This window comes from Heterodontus francisci, chromosome 32 (assembly GCF_036365525.1).
Source record: "Heterodontus francisci isolate sHetFra1 chromosome 32, sHetFra1.hap1, whole genome shotgun sequence".
In the NCBI taxonomy this organism is placed as follows: domain Eukaryota; kingdom Metazoa; phylum Chordata; class Chondrichthyes; order Heterodontiformes; family Heterodontidae; genus Heterodontus; species Heterodontus francisci.
In genome coordinates this window covers 54,963,105-54,975,537 of record NC_090402.1, presented here as the reverse complement: position 1 = coordinate 54,975,537, position 12,433 = coordinate 54,963,105, and the positions used below count along the sequence as shown (strand labels likewise).

The following is a 12,433-nucleotide window of genomic DNA, read 5'->3' as shown; positions in this document are numbered from 1 at the left end:
ACTGCACGTCCACAGATCCCTGAAGGTAGCAGGACAGATAAATAAGGTGATTAAGAAGGCATATGGCATATTTTCCTTTATAAGCTGAGGCATAGAATATAAGGAAGATTATGCAAGAACTGTATGAAAAACTGGTTATACAACAGCTAGAGTACTGCATACAGTTCTGGTCACTGCATTATAGAAAGGATGTGATTGCACTAGAGAGGGTACAGAGGAGATTTAAGTGGATGTTGCCAGGAATGAAGAATTTTAGCTAAGATTGAAAAGGTTGTGTTTGTTTTCTTTGCAACAGAGAAGGCTGAGGGAGGATTTAATTGAGGTGTTTAAAATTCTGAGGGTCCTAGATAGATTGGATAGGAAAAACGATTTCCATTGGCAGAGAGGTCAATAATCAGGGGCATAGATTTAAAGTAATTAGTAGAAAGATTGGAGGGAAGTTGAGAATTTTTTTCACCCAGAGGCTAGTGAGGGTTTGGAACTCACTGCCTGAAAGGGTGGTAGAGGCAGAAACCCTCATCACTTCAAAAAAAAATACTTGGGATATGCACTTGAAGTGACACAACCTACAAGGCTACGGACCAAGAGCTGAAAGGTGGGATCAGACTAGATAGTTCACGGACACAATGGCACGAATAGCCTCCTTCTGTGCCATACATTTTCTAAGTTTCTATGTTAACTACAGTCCCTCAGCCTAGGATTCCAGAGCTGCTAGGTTAACTACTGTCCCCAAACCCCGGACCCAAGGTTGCTGCATTAACACCAGTCCCCAAAACCCTAGACACAGAGTTACTGCATTAACACCAGTCCCCAAAACCCCAGACACAGAGTTACTGCATTAACACCAGTCCCCAAATCCCCAGACACAGAGTTACTGCATTAACTACAGTCCCCAAAACCCCAGACACAGAGTTACTGCATTAACACCAGTCCCCAAACCCAGACCCAGAGTTACTGCATTAACTACAGTCCCCAAACCCAGACCCAGAGTTACTGCATTAACTACAGTCCCCAAAACCCCAGATCCAAAGTTATTGCTTTAACAACAGTCCCCAAACCCCAGACCTAGGGTTGCTGCAATAAAAACTGTCCCCAATACCCAGGACCCCGAGTTACTGCATTAACTGCCATCCTCAAATCTCAGATCCAGATGCTCTACATCATTTTAACAATTTCCAGTTTCCTGGCCCGAACTGCCTCCTCTTCACAATGGACATCCTATCTCGTTCACCTCCATCCCCCACCAGGACGCTTTGAGGGCTCTCCGCTTCTTCCTTGAACAGAGGCCCAACCAGTCCCCATCCATCACCACCCTCCGCAGCCTGGCTGAACCTGTTCCCACATTGAACAACTTCTCCTTAAACTCCACTCACTTCCTTCAATAAAAGTTGTTGCTATGGTTACCTGCATGGGTCCTAGTTATGCCTGTCTTTTTGTGGGATATGTCGAAGATTCCTTGTTCCAGTTCTACTCAGGCCCCCTCCCCCAACTCTTTCTCCGGTACATTGATGACTGCATCAGTGCCGTTTCCTGCTCCCTCCCGGAACCAGAAAACTTTATCAACTTTGCTTCCAATTTGCAACCTTCTCTCACCTTTACATGGTCCATTTACAACACTTCCCTTCCCTTCCTCGACTTCTCTGCCTCCATCTCTGGGGATAGGCTGTCTAATAATATTCATTATAAGTCCACTGACTCCCACAGCTACCTCGACAACACTTCTTCACACCCTGCCTCCTGTAAGAACTCCATTCCATTCTCCCAGTTACTCCATCTCTGACGCATCTGCTCTGATGATGCAACCTTCCATGACAGCGCTTCTGATATATCTTCCTTTTTCCTCAACCAAGGATTTCACCACCCCACCCCACCCCACCCACCCCCACTGTGGTTGACAGGGCCCATTTCCCCTACCTCTACCCTCACCCCTTCCCCTCGCTCCCAGAACCACAACAAGGTTCCTCTTGTCCTCACTTTCCACCCCACCAGCCTCCATATCCAAAGGATCATCCTCCGCCATTTCTGCCACCTCCAGCGTGATGCCACTAACAAACACATCTTCCCTTCCATTCCCCTCTGCTGTTAGCATTCCGAAGGGATCGTTCCCTCCGCGACACCCTGGTCCACTCCTCCATTACCCCTGACACCTTGTCCCCTTCCCAGGGCACCTTCCCATGCAATCACAGGAGGTGTAATACCTGCCCTTTTACCTCCTCTCTCACTATTCAAGGCACCAAACACTCCTTTCAGGTGAAGCAGTGTACTTCTTTCAATTTAGTATACTGTAGGCACTGCTCACAATGCGGTCTCTTCTACACTGGGGAGACCAAACGCAGATTGGGTGACCACTTTGCGGAACACCTCCCCTCGGTCCGAAAGCATGACCCTGAGCTTCCGGTTGCTAGCCGCTTCAGCGCACCCTCCCCTGCTCTCATGCCCACATATCTGTCCTTGGCTTGTGGCAGTGTTCCAGTCAACATCAATGCAAGCTCGAGGAATAGCATCTCATTTACTGATTAGGCAATCGACAGTCTGCAGGACTGAACATTGAGTTCAATAACCTGTTTTGATTTTGAGTAATATATTTTCTTTTGACTTTTTATTTTAAATTGTTTCATTATTCATTTTTTACCACATGCCTGCCCACTGTTTTTTCATGTTTGTGTTTTTGGCCAGGGCTGTTCAATTTTCTGTCAATTAACACCCTCTCTGCACTTACGCTTTGTCTTTCAGCACACCATTTACACACCCTTTGCCTTTGCTCCATGACCTTCTTGTCAGTTATCCTCTGTGATCCTCTATCCTATCAACACCTTCCCTTTTGCCCACCCCCGCTTTATTTGCTGAAAGCCTATTACATTTCTAACCTTTGCCAGTTCTGATGCAAGGTCACTAACCTGAAATGTTAACTCTGCTTCTCTCTCCACAGATGCTGCCAGACTGGCTGAGTGTTTCCAGCATTTTTTTGTTTTTATCCCAGATTCAGTGTTCCTGTGTTAACTACAGTCCCCAAACCCAGACCCAGAGTTACTGCATTAACTACAGTCCCCAAATCCAGACCCAGAGTTACTGCATTAAGTACAGTCCCCAAACCCAGCTTCAGAGTTACTGCATTAAGTACAGTCCCCAAACCCAGACCCAGAGTTACTGCATTAACTACAGTCCCCAAATCCAGACCCAGAGTTACTGCATTAAGTACAGTCCCCAAACCCAGACCCAGAGTTACTGCATTAAGTACAGTCCCCAACCCCAGCTTCAGAGTTACTGCATTAAGTACAGTCCCCAAACCCAGACCCAGAGTTAGTGCATTAACTGCCGTCCCCAACCCCAGTCCCAGGGTTACTGCATTAACTACAGTCCCCAAACCCAGACCCAGAGTTACTGCATTAACTACAGTCCCCAAACCCAGACCCAGAGTTACTGCATTAACTACAGTCCCCAAATCCAGACACAGAGTTACTGCATTAAGTACAGTCCCCAAACCCAGACCCAGAGTTACTGCATTAAGTACAGTCCCCAAACCCAGCTTCATAATTACTGCATTAAGTACAGTCCCCAAACCCAGACCCAGAGTTACTGCATTAAGTACAGACCCCAAACCCAGCTTCAGAGTTACTGCATTAAGTACAGTCCCCAAACCCAGACCCAGAGTTACTGCATTAACTACAGTCCACAAACCCAGACCCAGGGTTACTGCATTAACTACAGTCCCCAAACCCAGCCCCAGAGTTAGTGCATTAACTGCCGTCCCCAAACCCAGTCCCAGGGTTTCTGCATTAACTACTGTCCCCAAACCCAGCTTCAGAGTAACTGCATTAACTGCCGTCCCCAAACCCAGCTTCAGAGTTACTGCATTAACTACAGTCCCCAAACCCAGACCCAGAGTTACTGCATTAACTACAGTCTCAAAACCCAGACCCAGAGTTACTGCATTAACTACAGTCCCCAAACCCAGACCCAGAGTTACTGCATTAACTACAGAACCCAAACCCAGACCCAGCGATACTGCATTAACTACAGTCCCCAAACCCAGACCCAGAGTTACTGCATTAACTACAGTCCCCAAACCCAGACCCAGAGTTACTGCATTAACTACAGTCCCCAAACCCAGACCCAGAGTTACTGCATTAACTACAGTCCCCAAACCCAGACCCAGAGTTACTGCATTAACTACAGTCCCCAAACCCAGACCCAGAGTTACTGCATTAACTGCCGTCCCCAAACCCAGACCCAGAGTTACTGCATTAACTACAGTCCCCAAACCCAGACCCAGAGTTACTGCATTAACTACAGTCCCCAAACCCAGACCCAGAGTTACTGCATTAACCACAGTCCCCAAACCCAGACCCAGAGTTACTGCATTAACTACAGTCTCAAAACCCAGACCCAGAGTTACTGCATTAACTACAGACCCCAAACCCAGAACCAGAGATACTGCATTAACTACAGTCCCCAAATCCAGACCCAGAGTTACTGCATTAAGTACAGTCCCCAAACCCAGACACAGAGTTACTGCATTAACTACAGTCCCCAAACCCAGACCCAGAGTTACTGCATTAACTACAGTCTCAAAACCCAGACCCAGAGTTACTGCATTAACTACAGTCCCCAAACCCAGACACAGAGTTACTGCATTAACTACAGTCCCCAAACCCAGACCCAGAGTTACTGCATTAACTACAGACCCCAAACCCAGACCCAGAGTTACTGCATTAAGTACAGTCCCCAAACCCAGACACAGAGTTACTGCATTAACTACAGTCCCCAAACCCAGACCCAGAGTTACTGCATTAACTACAGTCTCAAAACCCAGACCCAGAGTTACTGCATTAACTACAGTCCCCAAACCCAGACACAGAGTTACTGCATTAACTACAGTCCCCAAACCCAGACCCAGAGTTACTGCATTAACTACAGTCCCCAAACCCAGACCCAGAGTTACTGCATTAACTACAGACCCCAAACCCAGACCCAGAGTTACTGCATTAACTGCCGTCGCCAAACCCAGACCCAGAGTTACTGCATTAACTACAGTCCCCAAACCCAGACCCAGAGTTACTGCATTAACTACAGACCCCAAACCCAGACCCAGAGTTACTGCATTAACTACAGTCCCCAAACCCAGACCCAGAGTTACTGCATTAACTGCCGTCGCCAAAACCAGTCACAGAGTTACTGCATTAACTACAGTCCCCAAACTCAGACCCAGAGTTACTGCATTAACTACAGTCCCCAAACCCAGACCCAGAGTTACTGCATTAACTACAGTCCCCAAACCCAGACCCAGAGTTACTGCATTAACTACAGTCCCCAAACCCAGACCCAGAGTTACTGCATTAACTACAGTCCCCAAACCCAGACCCAGAGTTACTGCATTAACTACAGTCCCCAAACCCAGACCCAGCGTTACTGCATTAACTACAGTCCCCAAACTCAGACCCAGAGTTACTGCATTAACTACAGTCCCCAAACCCAGACCCAGAGTTACTGCATTAACTACAGTCCCCAAACCCAGACCCAGAGTTACTGCATTAACTACAGTCCCCAAACTCGGACCCAGAGTTACTGCATTAACTACAGTCCCCAAACCCAGACCCAGAGTTACTGCATTAACTACAGTCCCCAAACCCAGACCCAGAGTTACTGCATTAACTGCCGTCCCCAAACCCAGACCCAGAGTTACTGCATTAACTACAGTCCCCAAACCCAGACCCAGAGTTACTGCATTAACTACAGTCCCCAAACCCAGACCCAGAGTTACTGCATTAACTACAGTCCCCAAACCCAGACCCAGAGTTACTGCATTAACCACAGTCCCCAAACCCAGACCCAGAGTTACTGCATTAACCACAGTCTCAAAACCCAGACCCAGAGTTACTGCATTAACTACAGTCTCAAAACCCAGACCCAGAGTTCCTGCATTAACTACAGTCTCCAAACCCAGACCCAGAGTTACTGCATTAACTACAGACCCCAAACCCAGAACCAGAGATACTGCATTAACTACAGTCCCCAAATCCAGACCCAGAGTTACTGCATTAAGTACAGTCCCCAAACCCAGACCCAGAGTTACTGCATTAACTACAGTCTCAAAACCCAGACCCAGAGTTACTGCATTAACTACAGTCCCCAAACCCAGACCCAGAGTTACTGCATTAACTACAGACCCCAAACCCAGACCCAGAGATACTGCATTAACTACAGTCCCCAAACCCAGACCCAGAGTTACTGCATTAACTGCCGTCCCCAAACCCAGACCCAGAGTTATTGCATTAACTACAGTCCCCAAACCCAGACCCAGAGTTACTGCATTAACTACAGTCCCCAAACCCAGACCCAGAGTTACTGCATTAACTGCCGTCCCCAAACCCAGTCCCAGAGTTACTGCATTAACTACAGTCCCCAAACCCAGACCCAGAGTTACTGCATTAACTGCCGTCCCCAAACCCAGACCCAGAGTTACTGCATTAACTACAGTCCCCAAACCCAGACCCAGCGTTACTGCATTAACTGCCGTCCCCAAACCCAGACCCAGAGTTACTCCATTAACTACAGTCCCCAAACCCAGACCCAGAGTTACTGCATTTACTGCAGTCCCCAAACCCAGACCCAGAGTTACTGCATTAACTGCCGTCCCCAAACCCAGACCCAGAGTTACTGCATTAACTACAGTCCCCAAACCCAGACCCAGAGTTACTGCATTAACTACAGTCCCCAAACCCAGACCCAGAGTTACTGCATTAACTACAGTCCCCAAACCCAGACGCAGAGTTACTGCATTAACTACAGTCCCCAAACCCAGACGCAGAGTTACTGCATTAACTACAGTCCCCAAACCCATGCCCAGAGTTAGTGCATTAACTACAGTCCCCAAACCCAGACCCAGAGTTACTGCATTAACTGCCGTCCCCAAACCCAGACCCAGAGTTACTGCATTAACTAAAGTCCCCAAACCCAGACCCAGAGTTACTGCATTAACTACAGTCCCCAAACCCAGACCCAGAGTTACTGCATTAACTGCCGTCCCCAAACCCAGACCCAGAGTTACTGCATTAACTACAGTCCCCAAACCCAGACCCAGAGTTACTGCATTTACTGCAGTCCCCAAACCCAGACCCAGAGTTACTGCTTTAACTACAGTCCCCAAACCCAGACCCAGAGTTACTGCATTAACTACAGTCCCCAAACCCATGCCCAGAGTTACTGCTTTAACTACAGTCCCCAAACCCAGACCCAGAGTTACTGCATTAACTACAGTCCCCAAACCCAGACCCAGAGTTACTGCATTAACTGCCGTCCCCAAACCCAGTCCCAGAGTTACTGCATTAACTGCCGTCCCCAAACCCAGACCCAGAGTTACTGCATTAACTGCCGTCCCCAAACCCAGACCCAGAGTTACTGCATTAACTGCCGTCCCCAAACCCAGACCCAGAGTTACTGCTTTAACTACAGTCCCCAAACCCAGACCCAGAGTTACTGCATTAACTACAGTCCCCAAACCCATGCCCAGAGTTACTGCTTTAACTACAGTCCCCAAACCCAGACCCAGAGTTACTGCATTAACTACAGTCCCCAAACCCAGACCCAGAGTTACTGCATTAACTGCCGTCCCCAAACCCAGTCCCAGAGTTACTGCATTAACTGCCGTCCCCAAACCCAGACCCAGAGTTACTGCATTAACTACAGTCCCCAAACCCAGACCCAGAGTTACTGCATTAACTGCAGTCCCCAAACCCAGTCCCAGAGTTACTGCATTAACTGCCGTCCCCAAACCCAGACCCAGAGTTACTGCATTAACTACAGTCCCCAAACCCAGACCCAGAGTTACTGCATTAACTACAGACCCCAAACCCAGACCCAGAGTTACTGCATTAACTACAGTCCCCAAACCCAGACCCAGAGTTACTGCATTAACTACAGACCCCAAACCCAGACCCAGAGTTACTGCATTAACTACAGTCCCCAAACCCAGACCCAGAGTTACTGCATTAACTACAGTCCCCAAACACAGACCCAGAGTTACTGCATTAACTACAGTCCCCAAACCCAGACCCAGAGTTACTGCATTAACTGCCGTCCCCAAACCCAGACCCAGAGTTACTGCATTAACTGCCGTCCCCAAACCCAGACCCAGAGTTACTGCATTAACTACAGTCTCAAAACCCAGACCCAGAGTTAATGCATTAACTACAGTCCCCAAACCCAGACCCAGAGTTACTGCATTAACCACAGTCTCAAAACCCAGACCCAGAGTTACTGCATTAACCACAGTCTCAAAACCCAGACCCAGAGTTACTGCATTAACTACAGTCTCAAAACCCAGACCCAGAGTTACTGCATTAACTACAGTCCCCAAACCCAGACCCAGAGTTACTGCATTAACTGCCGTCGCCAAACCCAGACCCAGAGTTACTGCATTAACTACAGTCCCCAAATCCAGACCCAGAGTTACTGCATTAACTACAGTCTCAAAACCCAGACCCAGAGTTACTGCATTAACTACAGTCCCCAAATCCAGACCCAGAGTTACTGCATTAACTACAGTCTCAAAACCCAGACCCAGAGTTACTGCATTAACTACAGTCCCCAAATCCAGACCCAGAGTTACTGCATTAACTACAGTCTCAAAACCCAGACCCAGAGTTACTGCATTAACTACAGTCCCCAAACCCAGACCCAGAGTTACTGCATTAACTACAGTCTCAAAACCCAGACCCAGAGTTACTGCATTAACTACAGTCCCCAAATCCAGACCCAGAGTTACTGCATTAACTACAGTCTCAAAACCCAGACCCAGAGTTACTGCATTAACTACAGTCCCCAAACCCAGACCCAGAGTTACTGCATTAACTACAGTCCCCAAACCCAGTCCCGGAATTTCTTCATTAACTACAGTCCCCAAACCCAGACCCAGAATTACTGCATTAACTACAGTCCCCAAACCCAGTCCCAGAATTACTGCATTAACTACAGTCCCCAAACCCAGACCCAGAGTTACTGCATTAACTACAGACCCCAAACCCAGAACCAGAGATACTGCATTAACTACAGTCCCCAAATCCAGACCCAGAGTTACTGCATTAAGTACAGTCCCCAAACCCAGACCCAGAGTTACTGCATTAACTACAGTCTCAAAACCCAGACCCAGAGTTACTGCATTAACTACAGTCCCCAAACCCAGACCCAGAGTTACTGCATTAACTACAGACCCCAAACCCAGACCCAGAGATACTGCATTAACTACAGTCCCCAAACCCAGACCCAGAGTTACTGCATTAACTGCCGTCCCCAAAACCAGACCCAGAGTTATTGCATTAACTACAGTCCCCAAACCCAGACCCAGAGTTACTGCATTAACTACAGTCCCCAAACCCAGACCCAGAGTTACTGCATTAACTGCCGTCCCCAAACCCTGTCCCAGAGTTACTGCATTAACTACAGTCCCCAAACCCAGACCCAGAGTTACTGCATTAACTGCCGTCCCCAAACCCAGACCCAGAGTTACTGCATTAACTACAGTCCCCAAACCCAGACCCAGCGTTACTGCATTAACTGCCGTCCCCAAACCCAGACCCAGAGTTACTCCATTAACTACAGTCCCCAAACCCAGACCCAGAGTTACTGCATTTACTGCAGTCCCCAAACCCAGACCCAGAGTTACTGCATTAACTGCCGTCCCCAAATCCAGACCCAGAGTTACTGCATTAACTACAGTCCCCAAACCCAGACCCAGAGTTACTGCATTAACTACAGTCTCAAAACCCAGACCCAGAGTTACTGCATTAACTACAGTCCCCAAACCCAGACCCAGAGTTACTGCATTAACTACAGACCCCAAACCCAGACCCAGAGATACTGCATTAACTACAGTCCCCAAACCCAGACCCAGAGTTACTGCATTAACTGCCGTCCCCAAACCCAGACCCAGAGTTATTGCATTAACTACAGTCCCCAAACCCAGACCCAGAGTTACTGCATTAACTACAGTCCCCAAACCCAGACCCAGAGTTACTGCATTAACTGCCGTCCCCAAACCCAGTCCCAGAGTTACTGCATTAACTACAGTCCCCAAACCCAGACCCAGAGTTACTGCATTAACTGCCGTCCCCAAACCCAGACCCAGAGTTACTGCATTAACTACAGTCCCCAAACCCAGACCCAGCGTTACTGCATTAACTGCCGTCCCCAAACCCAGACCCAGAGTTACTCCATTAACTACAGTCCCCAAACCCAGACCCAGAGTTACTGCATTTACTGCAGTCCCCAAACCCAGACCCAGAGTTACTGCATTAACTGCCGTCCCCAAACCCAGACCCAGAGTTACTGCATTAACTACAGTCCCCAAACCCAGACCCAGAGTTACTGCATTAACTACAGTCCCCAAACCCAGACCCAGAGTTACTGCATTAACTACAGTCCCCAAACCCAGACGCAGAGTTACTGCATTAACTACAGTCCCCAAACCCAGACGCAGAGTTACTGCATTAACTACAGTCCCCAAACCCATGCCCAGAGTTAGTGCATTAACTACAGTCCCCAAACCCAGACCCAGAGTTACTGCATTAACTGCCGTCCCCAAACCCAGACCCAGAGTTACTGCATTAACTAAAGTCCCCAAACCCAGACCCAGAGTTACTGCATTAACTACAGTCCCCAAACCCAGACCCAGAGTTACTGCATTAACTGCCGTCCCCAAACCCAGACCCAGAGTTACTGCATTAACTACAGTCCCCAAACCGAGACCCAGAGTTACTGCATTTACTGCAGTCCCCAAACCCAGACCCAGAGTTACTGCTTTAACTACAGTCCACAAACCCAGACCCAGAGATACTGCATTAACTACAGTCCCCAAACCCAGACCCAGAGTTACTGCATTAACTGCCGTCCCCAAACCCAGACCCAGAGTTATTGCATTAACTACAGTCCCCAAACCCAGACCCAGAGTTACTGCATTAACTACAGTCCCCAAACCCAGACCCAGAGTTACTGCATTAACTGCCGTCCCCAAACCCAGTCCCAGAGTTACTGCATTAACTACAGTCCCCAAACCCAGACCCAGAGTTACTGCATTAACTGCCGTCCCCAAACCCAGACCCAGAGTTACTGCATTAACTACAGTCCCCAAACCCAGACCCAGCGTTACTGCATTAACTGCCGTCCCCAAACCCAGACCCAGAGTTACTCCATTAACTACAGTCCCCAAACCCAGACCCAGAGTTACTGCATTTACTGCAGTCCCCAAACCCAGACCCAGAGTTACTGCATTAACTGCCGTCCCCAAACCCAGACCCAGAGTTACTGCATTAACTACAGTCCCCAAACCCAGACCCAGAGTTACTGCATTAACTACAGTCCCCAAACCCAGACCCAGAGTTACTGCATTAACTACAGTCCCCAAACCCAGACGCAGAGTTACTGCATTAACTACAGTCCCCAAACCCAGACGCAGAGTTACTGCATTAACTACAGTCCCCAAACCCATGCCCAGAGTTAGTGCATTAACTACAGTCCCCAAACCCAGACCCAGAGTTACTGCATTAACTGCCGTCCCCAAACCCAGACCCAGAGTTACTGCATTAACTAAAGTCCCCAAACCCAGACCCAGAGTTACTGCATTAACTACAGTCCCCAAACCCAGACCCAGAGTTACTGCATTAACTGCCGTCCCCAAACCCAGACCCAGAGTTACTGCATTAACTACAGTCCCCAAACCCAGACCCAGAGTTACTGCATTTACTGCAGTCCCCAAACCCAGACCCAGAGTTACTGCTTTAACTACAGTCCCCAAACCCAGACCCAGAGTTACTGCATTAACTACAGTCCCCAAACCCATGCCCAGAGTTACTGCTTTAACTACAGTCCCCAAACCCAGACCCAGAGTTACTGCATTAACTACAGTCCCCAAACCCAGACCCAGAGTTACTGCATTAACTGCCGTCCCCAAACCCAGTCCCAGAGTTACTGCATTAACTGCCGTCCCCAAACCCAGACCCAGAGTTACTGCATTAACTGCCGTCCCCAAACCCAGACCCAGAGTTACTGCATTAACTGCCGTCCCCAAACCCAGACCCAGAGTTACTGCTTTAACTACAGTCCCCAAACCCAGACCCAGAGTTACTGCATTAACTACAGTCCCCAAACCCATGCCCAGAGTTACTGCTTTAACTACAGTCCCCAAACCCAGACCCAGAGTTACTGCATTAACTACAGTCCCCAAACCCAGACCCAGAGTTACTGCATTAACTGCCGTCCCCAAACCCAGTCCCAGAGTTACTGCATTAACTGCCGTCCCCAAACCCAGACCCAGAGTTACTGCATTAACTACAGTCCCCAAACCCAGACCCAGAGTTACTGCATTAACTGCAGTCCCCAAACCCAGTCCCAGAGTTACTGCATTAACTGCCGTCCCCAAACCCAGACCCAGAGTTACTGC

General features: G+C 48.6%; 1 protein-coding gene across 1 annotated transcript in view; it reads right to left on the bottom strand.

Annotated features, from left to right (window-relative positions):
- Positions 1-12,433, bottom strand: part of LOC137347821 (prostaglandin-H2 D-isomerase-like) — a 115,697-nt gene that overhangs the window by 22,915 nt on the left and 80,349 nt on the right. The gene's annotated exons all lie outside the window — the stretch shown is intronic.